This window comes from Condylura cristata, unplaced genomic scaffold (genome assembly GCF_000260355.1).
Source record: "Condylura cristata isolate star-nosed mole 26May11 unplaced genomic scaffold, ConCri1.0 scaffold00010, whole genome shotgun sequence".
Lineage (NCBI taxonomy): Eukaryota > Metazoa > Chordata > Mammalia > Eulipotyphla > Talpidae > Condylura > Condylura cristata.
This window is the reverse complement of record NW_004567111.1, coordinates 31,929,405-31,950,538: the sequence shown is the minus strand read 5'-3', so window position 1 is coordinate 31,950,538 and position 21,134 is coordinate 31,929,405.

Sequence of the window (21,134 nt, the reverse complement as noted above, 5' to 3'; positions counted from 1 at the left end):
TGTTTTATGCGATAAATTTAAAATTGGGAAAGATAGGCATTGTGGTGCAGAATCAGATTTTGTCAGCTAATTGAGCCACTAATTAAATGTCTCTGTAATTTAAAAAAAAAACAAATTTGGAAATGCATTTTTTATTCACTTTAATATCCTTTATTTCAGCAAATCAACTGGAATTCAAAGAAAAACATTTTAATTTTGTTAGGAAAATCTACTTTAATAATTTTTAGACTGCCAGAAGTTCATTTGGCAAGCTATTCATATTCTCTCTGGATGTACCTATTAGTTTCATATCTTCTCTCCTATATTCAAGTGTTTCAGCTTGCGGTAGGAGACATTCAAAGAACCTATACATGATATACATTTAGAATATTTGAGGAGAAATGAGAAGAGGTAGATAAACATACCGTAAATTTTGTAAAAGATGTTGTCTTGTACAGTTTATGGTGGATCTGAAACATGCCCTTTCTGACCTTCTTTTCCTACTCCTTTATGTTCCTACTGCAAATTAAATTTCTGGAACTGTTTTAAAGATGAAATAAGTTCTTAAATATGAGATACTGTGTTCTTTTTAGTCTACATCCCCAACTTGTAGAAGACATGAGTGACTATGATTATATTGCTTGCAGATAAAAATACTTTATTTATGGAGTTTTCAACTCACATTTCCTTAGCAATACTATAAAAAAAGTTACATTGCCAGAACTGTCATCAACTCTAATGAGAGGATGATCATCTGTGCCTACAAATTGGGCTATAAATTAACACAGCCTAAAAATGATGAAGGGAGTAGTATATTACCATCCATTGAAAAAAGTAACTTCACAATTTAACTGAATAAAGCTTTGAAATTTCTTTCTATGTAATCTTATCACAATGGGAAACTAAAACTAAGAAAAAGTTTATTATATCATCAATGTCACCCACAAGCCATGCCTGGTTATTACTTTAGGTGATCATTTTCCTCTTTGATTATCACAGTCACTAAATTGAATTTTTCTTTAATGATTCACAGGGGACTCATGAATGGCATATTTTAATATTAAATTAGTTAAAATGTTACATTAAAAACAAACTAATTAATCATGGTATTAAGAATGCTTTTCATGTCAAGGCAAATGATTATTAAAGTCCTGCTTCATTTTCTCTTTTCTTAGATTCTGTTTATAGGATAAAACACAAGTACCTCATAGGCAATTTAACATTTTTTATATGTACTAGCTAGTATTTTTAAATATCAACTTAAATGTGATTTCTTTTAATGTTACTTTGTTGTTAAACCAAATTACTTACACATTTGCTTTGGAAATACAGTAAGGAACAAAAGATAGGTACATCAATAAGATCTAATACAAGAGACCAAGGAATGTGTTTATAATCTGCTCAATTATTACTGTTATGCTGTCCTACTTCAAATATAGTGATTTGTGGGACATTAATATTTTTTATCTTTGTCACACCCATTTTTAATCTAACCTTATATCTAACCTTATTTCATATCTAACCTTATTTTTACAATTTTTTTTGTCCTTGAAGATATATGATTTCTATAGGTGGCAGTGTCTTTATATCGTTGTACCCAAGTCCTAATTCACTGTGGTTCAGTTAATCATATGTTAATTGTATAATTTAATTTTCAAAGGGCAACCAATAATTCTTTATCATATACATTTTTTGCAGTAAGTAGTTTCATAATTCTATATCCCAAATATCACTTTATATTTTATTTATTAATCTAAAATATTTCATGAAAATTATTTTTCCTTCAAAGTTTAATGTTGTAGTCAATGAAAGCAGCAGCTTTGATTTATATTTATATTTACCCTTCTGAACTTTTTAAAAAATGATTTATTTATTATTTATGCATACAGAACTGGGGTGGGGTACAAGCCAGAGGTTCAGGAGCAGTGAGTGGCTTCACCAGAGACAGAGTGGGGAACAGAACAGGAAGATCAATGAAGTACACTGCTGAGAGGACCAGCAGGTGGGTCAGGAGAGTCCTGCCATGCCATGTGGGTCATCTCCAGAACAGGGGATAGAACTCGCATTGAAGTGCTGTGGCTAGCTTACAGTGCTGAGTTTTAACCCATTGCACCACTAGGGAAGGCCCCCTTTTGAACTTTTAATACATTCAGAAATTAAGGATAAAGCCAACCCATGTGGAAGGCACTTAACAATGGATGTAAACGGTAATATTGAGGAAAGACAACAAAGTAAGGCAGAACTTGTACAGACATATAGAAAGAAATCAGATCTTATTCTGACCCAAATCTGACCCTCACCTAAAACAATTTTTTTTTAGCAATACCACTCTGCTAGGATACTAATTAATGAAGTTAAGAATGTTTTCATATTTTCAGTAACTGAACTCAATAAATAGACCAATGTGGAATAAATGTGTAAAAGGTCTTGCTGTGATCCCAGGAAAGGAAAAGGCCCTGATACCAAAAATAAGTAAGTAAATATACTATCATTAGTCTAGGGATTAGCAGTTTTTGTTTTTAACATAAAAAAATTAAAACTATGATTTATATAATCTCACAGTGGTTGTAACAGAACTGATATAAGGAATATTACCACAATCCATTAAAGTCAAATTAAATGTGTTTCTGATAAACCTTGGAAATTAAGTCACAGATTGTAAATGAATGCCTCCTTTACTCTTTATTTCAGAGAGGGACTCCAAATAAAATGTAGAGGATACATGAAAGAACTACATCTTGCTAAGTAATGGATTAGTGAATGTCTTATACTTTCATGATTAATAATCATATCAGAGGAGTTGATATGAATTCCAATACAAAGTACTGGAAATAGTCACATAAATAATCACATGAAAATATGTATGTTTTGATACATGTACACACAAATCTCTCAGAAATCCCCATCTTGAAATAGTTGGTGCTATGTATACAGTCTTTACGTGTGGAAAACATCAAGAGAGCATTGTAAAGGGGGAAAAACAAATGAAAGGCTAACTAAAAGAATTTTATTTCACAGTTCAGAAAGGAAAGCCAGAAAATCAAAAGGTCTTTGACATGGTAAGCTTACACTGCTAGAAGTAAAGCATCAATTTTTTTATGACAGATATTCAAACTAGTGTTGCTTTTGAAATGGTTCTCCTGTAACAGAGCTAGTAAGATTATACATATCATAATAACAAATTGATTAGATAATATATATGGTAGATAAAGTGGTAAAATATCTTCTAGCATCTTTCCTTTTCATATGGTCACTGGAGGTTTTGACTTACATCTTAAAATAAAGCCTATTATTATGCTCAAATCTTTGCTCCGTTTCCAACACACATATTTCTAGCTCTGAAGGACTTTACTTTCATCAGAGCTATCTATGATGAGGACTTAAGATTAGATGTGGTCCAAATCCCTTATATTTCTTGTGTGGGTAGTCGTGGGCAAGTTTCTTGTATTTCCATTTCTCAGTCTATTTTTATGAGAGCTCAATGAGGATATTAAATACAAGGTCTTCATCCAATGGAATAAATCCTAGAAATAAACCCACAATTATAAAGACAATAAATCTATGACAAAAAAGCCAAGTGTATACACTAAAGAAAGGAAAGTTTCTTCACTAATTGATGGTGTAATAACAGAACTGTTACCTGAAAAAATAAAATGAAAATAGACAACCATCTCACCCCACACACAAAAATGAACTCAAAATGGAAGATATCAGTGGGTTCATCCCTAACATCAGGAGGAACAAAGGAGACTGTAAACAATTATAACTAAATAAATCTGAAAATCTTCCATACAGAGAAACTATTACTATAACAAACATCACTCTAGTAAATGGGAAAAAACATGGATATACTGTATATCCAGCAAGAAGTTGATATATGAAATCTACAAAGAACTTATGCAACTTAACAAAAAGAAAAAAAAAATCAAAAAATGGACAGATCAGCAAAACAGGCATCTGCTCAAAGATATAACGGTCAACAAGCACATGAAAAAATGTTCAATGTCAGTTATTAGGGAAATGCAAACCAAAACCACAATAAGGTATCTCCTGACTCCTGTGAAAATAGTCCTTATCAAAAAGACCAGAAACAACAAGTGTTGGTGAGAATGAGAAGAAAAAGCAACCCTCAGATAATCTCTCTCTCTCTCTATCTATCCATAGACCCATCCATCCACCCATCCATCCATCCATCATCCATCCATCCATCCATCCATCCATCATCCAGTCTATGTATCCATCTATCCAGTGATTATTAAAAAAGCTATGAAAAGATAAATTCTTGCCATTTGTAACAGTATAGATGGAAATGAGGGATTATAATAACAGAAATAAGTCAGAGGGAGAAAGAAAGACACTAGGTGGTATCACATATTTGAAATACACAGCAACATAACAATGGGTCAGATAAAACTAAACCAATAACAAAACCTAGAAATCTTACTGTGCAATCAGGTCTACCAGAGGGGGGCTAGCAGAAGGAGGAGGGAGTACAATTGTTTATAGTGGAGGGCTATGAGTGTCTTAGTGGTGTGGCAACATGCACATAATGATCTTATAGCTCTGAATCACCTACAGTGTTGTAAACCAATGTTGCCTGAATAAATATTAAAAGTTAAATTTTATATATATGATACACTTTATCTTAATTATTTCTATTCTTCTTAAGAGCCATGTTATAAAGCACTATTTCTTATCACCTAAGTTCCAAATGTGTCCCCTAAGTCAAATATAGCCTTACAGATAGGTTTTACATAGTTAATCACACATACAATCATTACATTACAGACATCTCATACAAAATGATGTTTTCTGTTGAAAATTATATATATATGTGTGTGTGTCTACATATACACATATATATACACACACATAATATATCAATTACATGTAACATAATATATTGTCTAGATATAAGTAAACATTGCTCCCAGTCTCAACAGGATTCACAAACTCCTGCTTTACATAGATCTAACTCTTTTCCGGTTTTCTTTTACTTAGAAGCTGATTATAACTTATCACTTCCCCTATAACCCACTTTTATAAAACATTCTGGGTTTTGGTTTTGGTGTCATGTAAAATTGGGACCTACTGCCCTGGAGCAAACACTTCACTTATAACACTAGACTTTGAATAATTATGTGTTATCTGTGACGTTCCTGCTCATTATTGTGACCTCTTGCTCTCTTACTCTTGCTTACATTTTTACATGTTGAGAACTGTTTCTTTTAAATGTTTGTGTCACCGTGGTAGCTAATAGGGAATGTGATCACACTTCTGTCTCTGAGCAACTCAAAAATATTTCTTCATCATTTTAGGCAGAAAACAACCTGTTGTTTTTCTTTTTCTACATATTTCCTGGAAGATTTTTGTGCATTTGCTTTATTTTCACATTGCAGCCTCTGCACTCTAGCTTTATGCTTAGATATTTGGTGAAGTAAATTACATAAAATTTTCTTGATTTTGTCTGCTGTTCTGGTTAAGCATATGGCATGCAATGAGTAATCAAGACTGTATTCTCAATTCAATCTTTTCTATCATTCATCTAGCAGAAAGCTTCTCCAGGCAATAGCAGATATTCAGTAATGTTCCCAGGCTTTGATTTTTTTCTAATTTCTCAAGGATATTTTAAAAAGTCTTAAAACGTCTTGTTTTTGTAACAGAAAAAAAAGTTCATAATGTTACTATCAGCAGAAATTATCTGTTTAAGTGTCTCTTACTGAACTTTTTGAGGGTCTAGTGTTTGACTCCCAAAAGCCTACAACAACTACAGACATACAATAGTCATTTACTAAATATTTACCCAATGAATCTACCCTCTGAGGATTGCACCTGCTCTGAATTGACTTTATGTCTATCTTTGCAATGTTTGTGTTAGTCTATGAAAGCATTAAGTAACTTAGATCTTTCAGATTAAAATCCCTAGGGTAATGCTTCATTTTACTCTGTAAACATAAGTGAAAGGTAAAGAGTACACACACACACATACACAAAAAGGAGATAAAGGAAGAAATAATCAATGATTCCTTTCATACAGGAAAGCTAGTATTTTCTTTGCTAATATATTGAACTAGCAAGTCAAAGTTACCAGTTTCTTTTACCATACAATATAAAAATTGTGTAATGGTACATATTTTGATAAGTCAGTATCATCCCTGAACTGATGGCAAAATACTAAAACTTAAAAATCTTGGAAAATTAAAAATTATCTTAAAAGTAAATTGGATTAAAATAGTCTACTTAATACTTTCCAAGACAAAAAATTACATTTCAAATTTGTAAGTAAAAATTAGTTGTGTCCTTCCTAAAAAATTGAGAAAAAATTGGGTATTTAAACCAAAAGACAAAAATTGAGAAATTCAAAGTTCAGGAAAAATGTTATTACACCAAATGTATTAAATTTATAAGAAAATTTAACTTTCTCTATTCCTCTAATTGATATTCAGTCTTGTATACCAACATTACTGCAATAAAATATAAAGTAATTAAAAAATATTAATCACTACTTTAGTGGAGAGATTTTGACACGTCTTGAATATAGTGACAAATGTGACTTATTTTCAGATCAATTATGGGGAAATACCTATAAATTTACAATTTTAAATATAATTTGGAGAAATAAAAAATAAAAGACATGAAATGATAATTCAATCTTTAAATAAATGTGGAAGCCCTCTAGCAATAATTATCACTTTAAGCATACCACTATAAAAACTGCTTACTAGTTAGACTTAACATTTGGGAAATAATTTCCTGAGAAAGATAACACCACTTCTTCAAAGAATCATTTTCATCCAAACCTCACCATCTCCCTTTTATTTAAATGCATTAACTCCACTAATATCATTTAATAGTCAATGTATTTGAGAGAAACTAAACATGTATTGTGATATTTGGATATTGATTTTATCTATAAGTAACCTAAGTGTTAGCTGTAAAAGAAAAGGCTATCATGTGTTTGTCAAATAAAAGTTTTATAAATACCAATGTCATAATACAACAAATTTAGCAATATGGTGCTACATTTTATAATCCTGAGACTGTATTCAAAATTTAGAGCTGTTTGAAATTTATTCTAAGATTAATTACACTGCTTGGACTCAGCTTTACTTACTATAAAATGATCAACAATACATAGTATGCTTTATTTACTGACTTACTATATCAAACACCTCAATACATCTAAAAATTACTTTAAATTTTTACATAAGATTTGTTTATGTACATTTTTTAAAATTCCAGAGATGTTTTATGGTATTTATCTCTAATTCAGATAACTACTAGGATACTTCAATCAGATATTGCCACCATAATGCACCCATAATCAACCACCACAGTCCATTGTGTTCCTTCCCTCTTTTGTTTTTCTCCCTTCCCCATCTCCTTCTCTCTCTGGATTCTTCAGTTCTATAGTCGGCTTCCAGAGGTTAGATTTCAAGCTTTTCTTTATCTTCTTCTTTGTTTGATTTCTTGATATCCTCAATAGTAGTGACACCAAATCCTTCCATACACTCTACTCCATACACATCATATAAGTCAAGAAGTACTATTTTCTTCTTTAGATTTGTTTCCATTTCAAAAATCACTGCAAAATCTGAATTTTTACTATACCTTGAACAAGAGCAATGAATCAGAAGGATGTTTGTCTACTGATGAAACTTTCACTCCCTGGCTGTATTTTCACTTCAACTGGTGCTGTCTGTGTAGGACCTTCATTTAGCAATCTAAACATAATCACATATATCTTTAAATGTTTGGCCAGAAACAGTTGCTTCATTGTCTTGGGCAATGTGGCATGTTGTTGCATTATACAATGTAATGGCCTTACGCCCTGACAAGAACTTCCAATCCTGAAAACTTTAATAGATGTACTTTTCATATATGTGATTATAAGTAAACTATTTGATTTAAGTCTTTGTAGTCTCCTTGAAAAATATATTATTTCAACCTTTTTACAGCTATAAAGGAGATTCTTATATTTAAATAGATGTTTTCAAATGTTCCAGTGAACTATAATACACAAAATAAATCTGCACAACATGGAACTTTTCTTCCTTCACAGAAGCTATTTTATTGTGAGACATTCTTTTCCTGTGCAAAGTGATATGCCACTTGTGCATATACTTTAGAATCCATACTATCCAATAAATGAGTTCTAAGTAGATTGTTGGTACTATAAAAGCATGTATTGGAGAAAATAACTGCTTTTTTTTAGGCCTTACTATATTACTAACTTTCAGATTAACAAAAATCCATTATTGATCATTTTTATTACTTTTTCAAGTAGTATGCAATTTTATAGTAATTAAAATTACTTAGTTACTAATCAGTATGAAAATTTTATAAATGTTTTTTTAATAAACTGTAAATGCTTGAATTTTATTGTAAAAATTTAGGATATAGTTTTTCTTTTTAAGATGTTCTCAAAGGTTAAGCAGCAAATTTGTATTCTGAGCGAGTGTGAAACAGAGCTAATGGTAGCTTTCGGTTCCTCAAGAGGAGAAAGAAAATATTTGTTATGTGTTCATTTCTCAAACATTCAACAAGAAAGAGGTGGCATTTTACAAAATAAAACACATTACCAAAGAAATAAGTTTTAATTCCAATCTATTGCTTTAGTTTCTTACAATTCTTAAAATTTTTAGACAGATTATTTATTTTAAATTTGAAAAAGTTTGTTTATATTTGCTTCAATATACTTTCTTTTTTCATATCCTTTTTGTTATACTTTGAAAAACAGTCATTCCCACAGTTAATTATGTTTTCCTTGCCATTATCCATATTCTTCATTCCCCTTCCCTTAAAATGTTAACTTGAGTGAACTTCTAATGCATTTTAATTTTATTATGACAATGTACTGTGTTTGCATATCTTGTGAAATACAAATGCCATTGATTAAAAATAATTATTTTTACTTATGTACTCTTAAGAAATAATAACACTCGTGTGTGGCATGTAGAAAAACAAGACAGTCAGAGAAAACCAAATCAATGACCAATTCTAGAAATTAGTTTATAGAATCAAGGCTAGTAGCAGGAGAGGAAGAGTTGTGAGTAGCCAAGTAGCCAATATACTGTAGTGGTGGACTTTTGGTGCCTTAGTGGTGGGTGTGGTGACACATATCCCTCAAATGTGTGAATCCTTTACCTCTAAATTACTCACAATGTTATAAGCCAATGTTAATTCAATGAAAATAAATAAGATGCTACCATATGAACTGCTAAAATGCACTTTCCTTAGAATATTATATATTGTAAAAAATATTTACACTTACTTGGTATCATTTTATTTTTTAACCAGAGTAAATTATTTTAGCATTGTTGAATTTAACAGTTCTAGCAAGTCTGCTTGTATCCAAGCCAAAGTTATCAATAAAAGAGGGGAGTCAAGGGGCATTCACCTGCCCATTCTTATCACTTTTCATAAATTTTGAAACAGTATCAACTCAGAGACAAGTTACAGTATTATATGTCTCAGGGTACATGGAATATTTCTAAGAAGCACATTTAATTTTAAATATGAATGTCAAACAACTATGCATTCACAGTCTTCAATTAACTGATCAGCTTTGATAAAACCAATTGACTAACCTTTCTATCTAACTTTGAGATATTGAATGGTATCAGCCAAAATTCAAAGAAGCTACAGAAAAAGAAGCTAACAGAAATTCAAAATTCAAAGCCAAAATTCAATGAAGCTAACAGAAAGGAATAAAAGTATTTTTGGAAAAAAATAAACTAACATTAAAAAGACTATTGAGGGCCCTCCCTGGTGGTGCAGCGGGTTAAAGTACTGCACTGAGAAACTAAAGCCACTTCCGCATGAGTTCGATTTCCACCTGCCCCGGAGGTGACCACATGGCGTGGCAGACCTCTCCTGACCCGCCCGCTGTTCTCCTCAGCAGTGTACTTCATCCATCTGCTTGTTCTGCTTCCTGCTCTGTCTCTGGTGAATCCTCTAACACTCCGCATCTCTGGCCTGTACCCCAGTTCTGTATGAATAAATAAATCTTTAAAAAAAAAAAAAGGACTATTGAAACAATACCCTTGATATATACTAGACATATCCAGGAGCATTAGCTTATGTATATCATTTGTAAACTAAATGGTATAAATCATATATTAAATTGTATTTTAAACATTTTGCAAAATATGTAGAATTTAAGACAATTGTAAGGTATATTATCACACACTGGTTTTTTGAGTAGTATGGAAATTTATTGCCTGTTATATACAAAGTAAACTTATTAAAATCAAATTAAAATTTGATTATTATGTGGTTAGAATATTTTATGCAGAGATTCTCACAAACCAGTGTCTGAGTTTCTCATATAGGTTTTGCAATATGCAGTCTCTAGAGTCAGCCATCAACCATTGAGTCACTAGGCATTTTTAAATAATGAAGCCTATAATGTGATATTTTAGATTGTCTTTCTTAGTTACCATTAAATGTGAGACTTGTTCTAATGTTCACTACTTAATCCCTGATTTTTTTCTTTTTTCACTATTTGTTTAAGTGCTAATAGTGGTTCATGTTTTTTTTTTTTAATTTGACATTGTTTTAATCATTTAGATTTAGTTCATAAAAATTCTATTGATCTAACCAAATATATATATATATATGTTCCCCGAGAGGATGTTAACTAACCATAAAAATCCTTAGTAGTGACTGATTAGTTGTTTTAAAATGAAAGATATCCTCATTACTGGAGAAGCAAAAATTGTATACAAAAAAGTATTGTGTCTTTCACCCCAGGTACTACTTTTGTCTTTTATATTTTCAAATTTCAACTTTGTGAGTATTTACAAGGATTTTTTTTTTCCTTAACATGACTGTTTACTGCATGGTGGATTTTTTTTTTCATATAAGTTATATACATAAACTAGATATATATTCACAGTTCACAAAGAGCTTAGAGCATTGTACTAATGAAGATGCTATATTTTACTGAAAAATGTTATAAAAGTGACGTGATTTTGTGGCTAGTATATGTTTATTTACTTTTTGAACAGGAGAATAAAAAATTCAGAAATATCAATACAGGCCTGGTTTTAAGATTTTTCACACTTGATTCATTCTACTTTCTCAGAATCTCCAATTATCAATACACTCAAGTAACAACTGTAAAAATCCTAGATAACTATCACTGCAAATAAAGGAATAATATTTGTTTCAAAGGTATTATATGCTTCAGTTAATGCTCAAATACTTCATATTTGTGTTTTCTAAGATAAGACTCTCCACATCAAATTGCCTCCACAGCACTTATAAACTGACTATACCTCTCCATGGAATAACTTCATGTCTATGGCTCAAAGCAACTTTTGCAGGGGTGGCAGAAGTTACCTCATTAATGTTTTCTATAACAGATGCCCCCCCCCAGAAAAAAAAATGCTACAGCTAACTTTAGAAGACAGTTCTCTAGATTTTTTTTTTTTAAATCTAGAATGCATCTAATAATATTATCATAGAACAGGTACTGGTTTTTGATGTAGTACAACTTGCTATTTAATACTTGTAAACATTTCTTCATAAGGGAGGTGAAGGATGTAGCAAGATCAAATAATTACGCCTATGAGTTTGTCTACTCCAGCAGAGCTGTTGGAACTCCAGAGGGTTATGTGTGCTTGTATTGTGCCCTGGCACTTCCCTCCTTCAATCCCTACAGGATTTCTCAGCGACAACTATCAATCCCAAGGGTTAGAAAAGACCACAATGCTCTCATTACTACATCCTAACTCTTACCACAATTCTGAAAAGCCAAAGAATTACAGACTTCAGATGATCTTCCTGCTGGTGCATTTAATTTCTCTCTCTCTCTCTGTCTCTATTCAATATTGGTTAGTCACTGTTGATACAAAAAAATATCTGTATAGCAGATGTGGTTTTCATTTTACCCACTCAATGATATCCCTGCTTATTTTGACATGGAATCAAATACTTGTATTTAATTGGGTAGATCTAGAAGAAATTATTTTCCTTTTTTCCCCAAGGAAAAACAGTGGCCTTTTCAAGTTTCAGATAAGCGGTCTATAGTTCTGAAAAACTTAGGAAAATCAGGTATAGGACATGTCTTATTCTCAAGTCATTGATCCTGCTATTTGCTTATTTCAGGGATGATTCAAATCAATAGTCCAATGATGAAAATCTTAAATTAACTCATTGTATGTGAATGGAAAGATTGAAAAAAAAATCACCAATTTTAAAAGGAATCAATACAAAAAATCCCTAATAGTTTTGATCTCAATTTTTTTTGATTTTTAAAAACTGATTCTATAATGTTACCATCAAATTGTTACTCATTTTAGTTGAGTAGAACTTTGTAATTACAATTAAATATACTTGAAACTTTGTAATTACAGTTAAATATACTTGAAACCAATTTTGAAAGGCCCAAAAGCCACAACTTTCTCTTCTGGATAAATCAGAGTCTCTTCTCATAGTAAGAACATCACAGGCCAGAGTTCGGAGATCATGATGGCTCATACTGGTGTAAAAGTTCCCAGTGCACTTAATATGCTAATACTTAGTATCAGCAGTATTTTTGCTTTTGCTGATAGAATATGCAAATCTCTTAATTTATTGGTGTGGCTACAGATCTGTTCACATGAAATGACTAACAAAAACACAAATAATGAAAGCTGTTGTAGGTTTTACAAGTTGAATGAGAGAAAAAGTGATTTCGCCCTCATTGAGTTACACATCCTTGGTTGGAGATGAGACAATTATAAACTTATAAACTTATAAATGTAACAAAAAAATATAATGTTGACACAACAATCATTTTCTTGATTATTTCTACCAAATGTGTGTGCAATACAAATTGAGTTAGATATGCTACCAAGGGGCCCTCCCTGGTAGCCTCATTTCTACATTCATATTTCCAGGATTTGTTTTGGTTTGGTGATCATGGGCTACTGGTGATTTGATGGTGGGTACACTACTCGGGCAGTATCTGAGGTGAGAATTCTATCATTCCAAAATTCCAGGAAAAATATAAGAGGATATTACCCTAGTAAAAAAAGCAAGGAAAATTAAATAAAAGCTAGGATATTATAAAATAAAGGTTTGTCACCTTAATGATGTTTGTATTCAATATTTAAATATACTTATAAGACACTATTTTTGGTTTCATGGACATTCTAACAAATTGTTAATCACTTATTAATTTAACTTAATGGAACTATTTAAGTAGAGTATTATAATGTCAGATACAATCTAACTTTATTTTCACATGATAATGTTTTTGAACAGCAAGTTGATCTCAAAGTATTAAAAGGTGCTCAAAATGATATACAAAATTTAGTCTGTAAACTAGAATTTTATCCAAGAAAAATACTCAAGTCTAGGAAAAAATTTAAGTTTACTTTTTCTTTTTTTTCTGACCTTTTCCTTCATTGCTTTTTCTTTTCTCTTGTTGAACTTTTAGGAATTATTCTATTAAGTTTTGAGATGCAATGGAATTTGAGAAGTTCCCATTTCAATTACATTGCAATGTAATTGGTTAACAGTTTCTTTTAAAACAGAGCTTTATTGTAAATACTGTGCCAACAAAATTCATTTCATCAGAGTTATTATATGGAACAGATGCTTCACTGTTATGGAACATAATTTAAATGTAATAGTAGGTTTGGGGATCACACATCTGTTTTGATTAGAAAGAAATTTTCTATTGCATTGCAATATCTAAAAATATTCTATAAGAATGAATTTTTAATGTAATCAAATATATCATGTGCATATTTTATATAACTTTTAAATTTGGCAATAAAAATTGATAGTATGGTAAGAACACTTAAGAACACTTTTCTTAAGTCCTTCCTTACTTCAAAATTGATAATTAAGTTCCTTACTACCCAAAACCAGGTGTAGTAGTTGTCAAAAGACAGAAGAATGGATGTTAAGAGGTAGATAATGTTCAGGATTTAGTAGCTATGCTTTTTTATGTTTGGTAAAACATTAAGAAATTTATCCTTGTTATACACAAGCCTTTGCCTTAATTTATCAGAATATGCCATTATATAGAAATGAATGGGTAACCATTCACCAAGTTGACCATCTGTATTGGCTTTTACTACATAGCATTTTTCAAATTTTCCAAGTAGTTCACAGATTGTGAATATACAAATTTTACTGGAATGTTGGTATCAATATTTAATCAATCCCTATAACAGCATATCTAAGTAGGAATATATTAATATCAAATAACTCAATTCCTTTCAATAAGAAAGAAATAATTGGAAAAATAATTTAACTTACTTTCCAGGGTACACTCATATTTTGTGTCCAAATAAAATTATAATAACTTGAGTATTTGATGTTTTCTTTAAAGCTTACATTAATAGACAACAAAAAAAATGAATTCATTCTTGTATTACTTCTTTCAAGTATTTCTTTATTCTTAATAAGGGTGAAGTTTAGAGCTAGTATTATAAAAAGCCATCAAAACTATGTGAGATATTTTGTTTTATTCTTTATATTAATATTTGAGATCTGCATTCTGGTTTGGATAAATCTAACAAAATGTGTTAGATAAAAGAAAGACCAGATTGAGAGTTTATTGAATAGCCAAGGCAAAGTTAACTAAGGAATAAAAAGGTAAAGAAGCAAGGTATCCTATTTTGGCTATTGTCATCAAAATGAAATTCTTCTTTACCTGAATGAAACAAAATCTTGCCACATTTATTTTTCTTGTTTATTTTCCCTCTGGGACATCTGACACTATACAATAATTACTACTCTCCATGAGTCCTCAGATTTGTAACAGTAGGATATCAATTAAAAAACCTACTGTTACAGAAATTCTAGTTGATCTTTTTGGTATTTCCCCCTTCTCAGAATTTACAGAATTCAACTGAACATATCAACTATGAAAAGAACAAATGGAAGATAGTACATATCTTCTTGGAGAACATAAGAGCTGAATACAACTTCACTACTCATTCTACTATGTTTTGTTTAGCTTAAAAATACAAAGCCTATTTTTTAAGTTTATAATAAATTTGGCTTGATTTCAGAAAGGAAGTAATCTGGGACATGGATCATACATTTAGATTGTTCAGCTTGTTGAAGGTTAATAGAATATTATTCAAGGAATATCATGATAATGTAATACAATATAGTGATATTACTTGAGTAATAATACTAATAGTATTATGTAAGGCATTTCATTCTAAATCTTATCAGGCATTTAAGCTAGCAAATCAGAAATGCCTTAAAATATTCAATTTGTTTATATTCTGTACATTTAACCTACAAGTAGAGCTCTGACCATTAAATGATTTCTTTTGACTTTCAGCTATTTATTGAGTATATATGTGTACCAAGTATAAAATACATAATGGCTAAATCACAGACATGGTGATATATCTTAGAAGAATTTCCCTTTCAGTAATAAAATTTGTGGTTACACAATTTTCTAATAGGAATTGACTTCAATTATGGTGCTATTGCGAAGAAATTATTGGAGATGGTCCAGAAGCATATATTTATAAAACATAGTCTACACATTCAAGAAATGTTTTCTATGGAAGTGATTTTTAAATTGAAAGATGAAAGATTGTTAGAAGTCTGTAGGAACAAGTAGGAGTGAAAGAAAAACAGATGGATAAAATGTGAGTTAAGGCGTTGTGGAGAAAGTATGAGGCAAGTTGGAATAAGGAAAGGCAAATGCAATTGAAACAGAAATGTGAAGACAAACAGATGCAAAGTATGAGGCTAAAGATATAGGTAAGACTATTATCATGACAGTGTTATATGAAAATTTTAATTTCAGTGTAAAAATCTCAATGTATGTTGAGGAAGAAGAGAAAAATTAACAAATGCACTCCTGGAAGTTAAAGTGTGGTCATGAAGGCCAGAAGGAGTCATGAGGCCAGAAATGCAAATGACCTCTCAAAGCTAAATAAGGCAAGGGATGCATTTTTCCCAGAAGCTTCTAAAAGAAGCATAAATTTACCAGTAACTTGACTTCAAAACAGTATGATCAACTGTATTTTTATAAGACATTATGTTGGTGGGAATGTGACAACAATCATAGGTATCCTAATGCATCTGCTCTCCTATATAGGCATCCTAGTCGTAGGAGACACTCTGATCTGAGTAAACATCCTTGAAACAAACACTATGGTTAGACAATGGAGTTTTATTATTGGCTTACTCATACTATATCATCACCTCGTTTTCTAATAAAAAAAATAAAATATAGTTGTATTCCCTTTTCACTCTCATGTTTAGTCTGCCAAAAGGATTATTGAATTTTTGGTTTTTTTTTTTTGGAAAAAAAATAATAATAATGGGCAGAGGATACTGGTTGAATGTCACCAGAGGAAATGGAAGAGAGCATAATGGAGATAAGAGAAAGAAAATATATATATAATTCCCTGACACCATGACAAAGAAAATAATCCACTTTAAGAATAACAGCTAATGTATATTTTTGAAACGAGGAATTTGTAATCTTTTACTCCATAAAACCTTATGAAAATGAATAAGTTTAATTGTAAATGTGCATGTTTTATTAACTTGTTAAAATCAGAAATATAGTAAATGTAAAATAGCTTTAATTTTTAATTATTCAATATTCAATTTGAAACACCTCTAGCAATTGCTCCAATATTTAGTTAAAGACAATAATGAGAACGGGCCTGTTTGTAGATAGTTTCATAGTATATATTTAATGTTCCCATTTAACTTATATAAAGATAGAATTCAAAAGTAATATGAACTGGAATTAAAGTATATTTTAATATGTATTATGCATATGAACATGCAATTTCACTTAACTTTGATGTATCTTATATTGCTTACTAAGTTCAAATAGAATTTATAATGGGATTTATATGTAAAATAACTATTTCTGTAGATTGATTCACTACTAGTTCTATATCAGAGGGAATAGGCAGGTTATGGTTGGTAGCAGTTCAAAGAATGCAAACCACAATCTATGAAATTGTGCAAGAATGTCTTAAAGTATTCTATTGTATTTAAACATATCTTGAGGAATAGTTTATAATTTTATTAGAAGTAATGTAGCAAAGAAGATGGGCATGTAATTATCTACATTAATCAATTATTTTGTTTCCCTTGATTTCTCACTGAGCACCGACTGCAATTTGACATGCAAATAAACAAAATATTGCAAATTCAAGAGATAGTGATCAATAAATATTATTTTCTCTACAAGTTATTACATTTTAAAAGCTCCTCCCCCCAAAAATTAAACAGTGATTATGTATTACCTGCCCATCATGTGTGCTTTTTCTAAATGCACAAATAATCACTATTGCCCAAAGAAATGAATGAAAAATAAAATAGGTAACTGCTTCCATAATAGGAGAGTGGGAAGTTGTGTTATCCATTCCTCAAGACAAAATGATGGTTAGTAACAAAACCAAATTGTAATTTTATTTCCATTCTACAGAGCACAGATTATTTTTTTTCATTCTTATATAAAATCATTAGGTAGTACATAATCCACTTACAGACCACGCTTCTTTATTTTTCCTTAATATGCAACTTCTGATACCCCTCAATCTTCTTCATCCATCTTACCAATAAAATAGCTAAATGTATACAAAGAAGGATTTTCTTCTTCCTATCCATATTCACTCAGTCAGTGATATAATCAAATAGTGTCTGCATTATTTTGCTGGGAATGACATAGCTTAACACCACAGACTAGTGGTTTAAACAAAGATTTATTGTTCTCAGTCTGGAGACTAGAAGTCTAAGACCAAGATGTTGGGAAGATTGATTTCTCCTGAGGTCTCCGCTGGCTTGCATATGTCTTGCATGTGTCTGTTAACATGCTGTGTCCTGACATGGCCTTTTCTCTGCATGAGCATAGTGGCATCTCTCTCTCTCTCTCAACTTATCCCCCAACCCCCACCAATAGGGACAGCAGTGATAGTGGATTAGGAGCAACTTTACTGGGCTTAATTTAATATTAATTACCTCATTAAAAGTCCTATCCCCTAGTATAGTCATAATATGTAACACTACTATAACAAAATTCAGTCCATAAATAATGTTTGCTGATGATCTTCAAATTTTATTTCAAATTGACTCATTTGAGTCTTCTACAGTAACATTTAATAGGGTTCACAAAATTATGTATAATCTGATATTCATGGTCTACCAGCCCCAAATTTGTTCCTTCTTGTACTTTTCATTATTATAACAAACTGTGATTCCATCCTTCTACTAGCTAATATTCCTACTTGTATCTTAGCACTTCTCCTTACAGTTTTGAAAAATCTGCTAAAACAATTGTGTTAAAATACTAACACATAATTATCCAAATATTCCCATCTTGTTCTATCTTATTCTGAGAAATTTATGCATGTTTGTTGAAGATCGTGACAATTTGAGATTTTTTTAACCTCACCTCCTAATCTTCTTTCTAATATAGTCTCCCTGACCTAATTGTTCAGGAGCATACCAAACAGACTATTAAATTTTCCACTTGCTCTTGCCCTTACTTGAATTATTAGATATCCATGTTTATTTTATTTAAACCTTTATTCTATTTTAACTTTTATAAAATTACTTTATTTTCTTACATGTTTCATTATTGTACACTATAATTGGGTTAGCCCCTCACATTCAGTCCCCTTAGTTCTCCTATCACCTGTAATACATTGTCATGATACCTTGAGTTCATCACTTCCTGTCTTGGCCCCCTTCTCTCTCCTTGCTGTATGCCTCAGATCTATGATCAGTTTGCAAGTTTTGTCCTTTTCATGACCCTTTGTTTGGCTTCTCTAAATTCCACAGATAAAATATCTGATATTTAACCTTTTTCCTTTGATTTATTTTTCTTAGCATAATCCCTTCCAGCTTCATTCATGTTGCCACAAATGTCATTAGGCTATCTTTTTGATTACTAAGTAATATTCCATTGTTATATATACCACAATGTTTTGATCTATTCATCTGTTTTGGGATATTTAGGTTATTTCTATATTTTGGCTATTGTAGATAATGCTTGAATAAACATAGGCATCCAGGTATCCTTTTGAATTAGTGTCTTTGAAGCCTAATGAGACCATACTATAGACCAACATCTCATAACTGGGCATGCATTCAAAATAACTTAAATCAGGGCCCTACCTGGTGGTGCAACTTGTTAAAGTGAAGCACTATGAAACTGTCTATAACCACTGCAGCAGGAGTTCAATCCCTGGCCAGGGAGGTGACCCACATGAAATATACTGCCCTCAGCAGTATATTTCAGTAGATTTTTCCTGTTCTGATCTCTATTCTGTCTCTAGTGAATCCTCTCACCCTCTGCAACCCTGGCCTGTACCCCAGTTCTTTTATGCATACATAAATAAAAATATTTTTTAAAATAAATTAGGATCTAGAAAGAACTTCTACATTCCCATGGTCATTGTGGCATTATTCACAATGCCCAAAATATGGAAACACCCCAAATGTCCATTGGCAAATGCAATTAAAAAACTGACATGTGTTTATGAGGAACTATTATTTAGTCTTGTGGAAAAAAAAATAAACCCTTCATTTGCAACAATGTGGATGAACCTGGAGGGCTTTATGCTAACTAAAATAAGCCAATCACAATTGGCAGTCTCTTGAATACTGCAGGATTCTGCTCACATAGAGTATCTAAAATGGTCCAACTCGAAGAAGTAAACCACACAATAGTGGTTGCCAGGGATAGTGAATGTTTGGGGTGGTATTGTTCAGTGGACATAACGTTTCAGTAATGCTAGATGAATATATCTGCAATATATGCATTACAACTCTATCAGTAACAATAAAGTACTGTCCACTCCAAAATATCTCAAGAGAGTAAACATCATGTTCAGTGTTCTTACCGCAGAAAAGGAGAACACACACTGATAATAGAACTCGGTAAATATCTCACACAGGGAAAATAAATGAATTGAAAAGTTCAAGTCAAGTAACAGTATGTTAACTACCACTTCATAATTTTATGAAAGAACAGGATCATGGCTCTCATCTTTGTCAAATATATTCAGCACAGAGAAAAAAGCTCAACAAATATTTATTACAGGAATTATCAGTCACATCCTTTAATTGTCATTTCAATGAGAATGTGTAGATTCAAGCAACCAAAAAAAAAAAAATAAACCTGGGTGTTTTCAGCTGAAAATAAATTATTGAAAAGATGATCAATAGCTCTTAGAATCACTTTGAAGACTAAAACCAGAAACAAAACAACAAAAAGCAGCAACCAGGGCCCTTGTAAAATTAAAACAAAGAAGTAGTTTTGTGCTGCAATGTCACTGCCAACCTTTACAGAATTGCATAAGCACTCTTTTGTGATTTTTTCCAATGGATTTGAAACAATAGATATCAATAGATATCAGATCCACTAATCTGATCCATGTGGAAAATAATAATGTATCGAAATTTAAGCAGTGAATATAAATGACTCAATAGTAATTCTTGAAGATTTATTGTCTTTAGAAACCTCTATAATGTTTAATTTATAGCTAACACCATGAAAATCTTCCTCACTGCTCTTGTCATATTGTGTTTGAACAAAGTTTATATGACAATATGTTTTAACAAAATAATTACTTAAATGTGCTTTATAAAGACATAAAACTATTGAATAGTATTTTTTAATCTTTACACAATTTCTATCTTCTCTCCTTGATTTTTATTTTCACCAACCTGTCTCCTTCTGAAACAATACATTGCCCTATTAATGGTATTCAATGCATCTCTCCCTCTAGAAGGTAAGTTTCATGGCAATAAATTTTGTGTAATGTGTCCACTGCTCTATGTCAAGAAACTTCCAGGGTACATGATTCATGATAAGTACTCAAGAAATATTTATACTAATGTGTTACTAAATCAATAAATAATTTGTAGTAAAGGAGATAATCATAATACTGGATATCAGAATATGGGGCAGTATTAATATTTCCATCATTCCTCTTTTTTAAAACATGAAATTTAAAGTGACATGAATAGTTATAACCTCATGTTTCACATTTTGGGAATAATATAGCATCTTAAAAACGCCACTTATAACTACTTATGAAGATGGCGGCAGAGTAAAGACGCCGAGATCACCGCGTCCAAGCCGGCATAGGAATTGAGGACCGAAAACGGACTATAGACTCACTTACTACAAGTTTTAACCCAAACGAAAACAC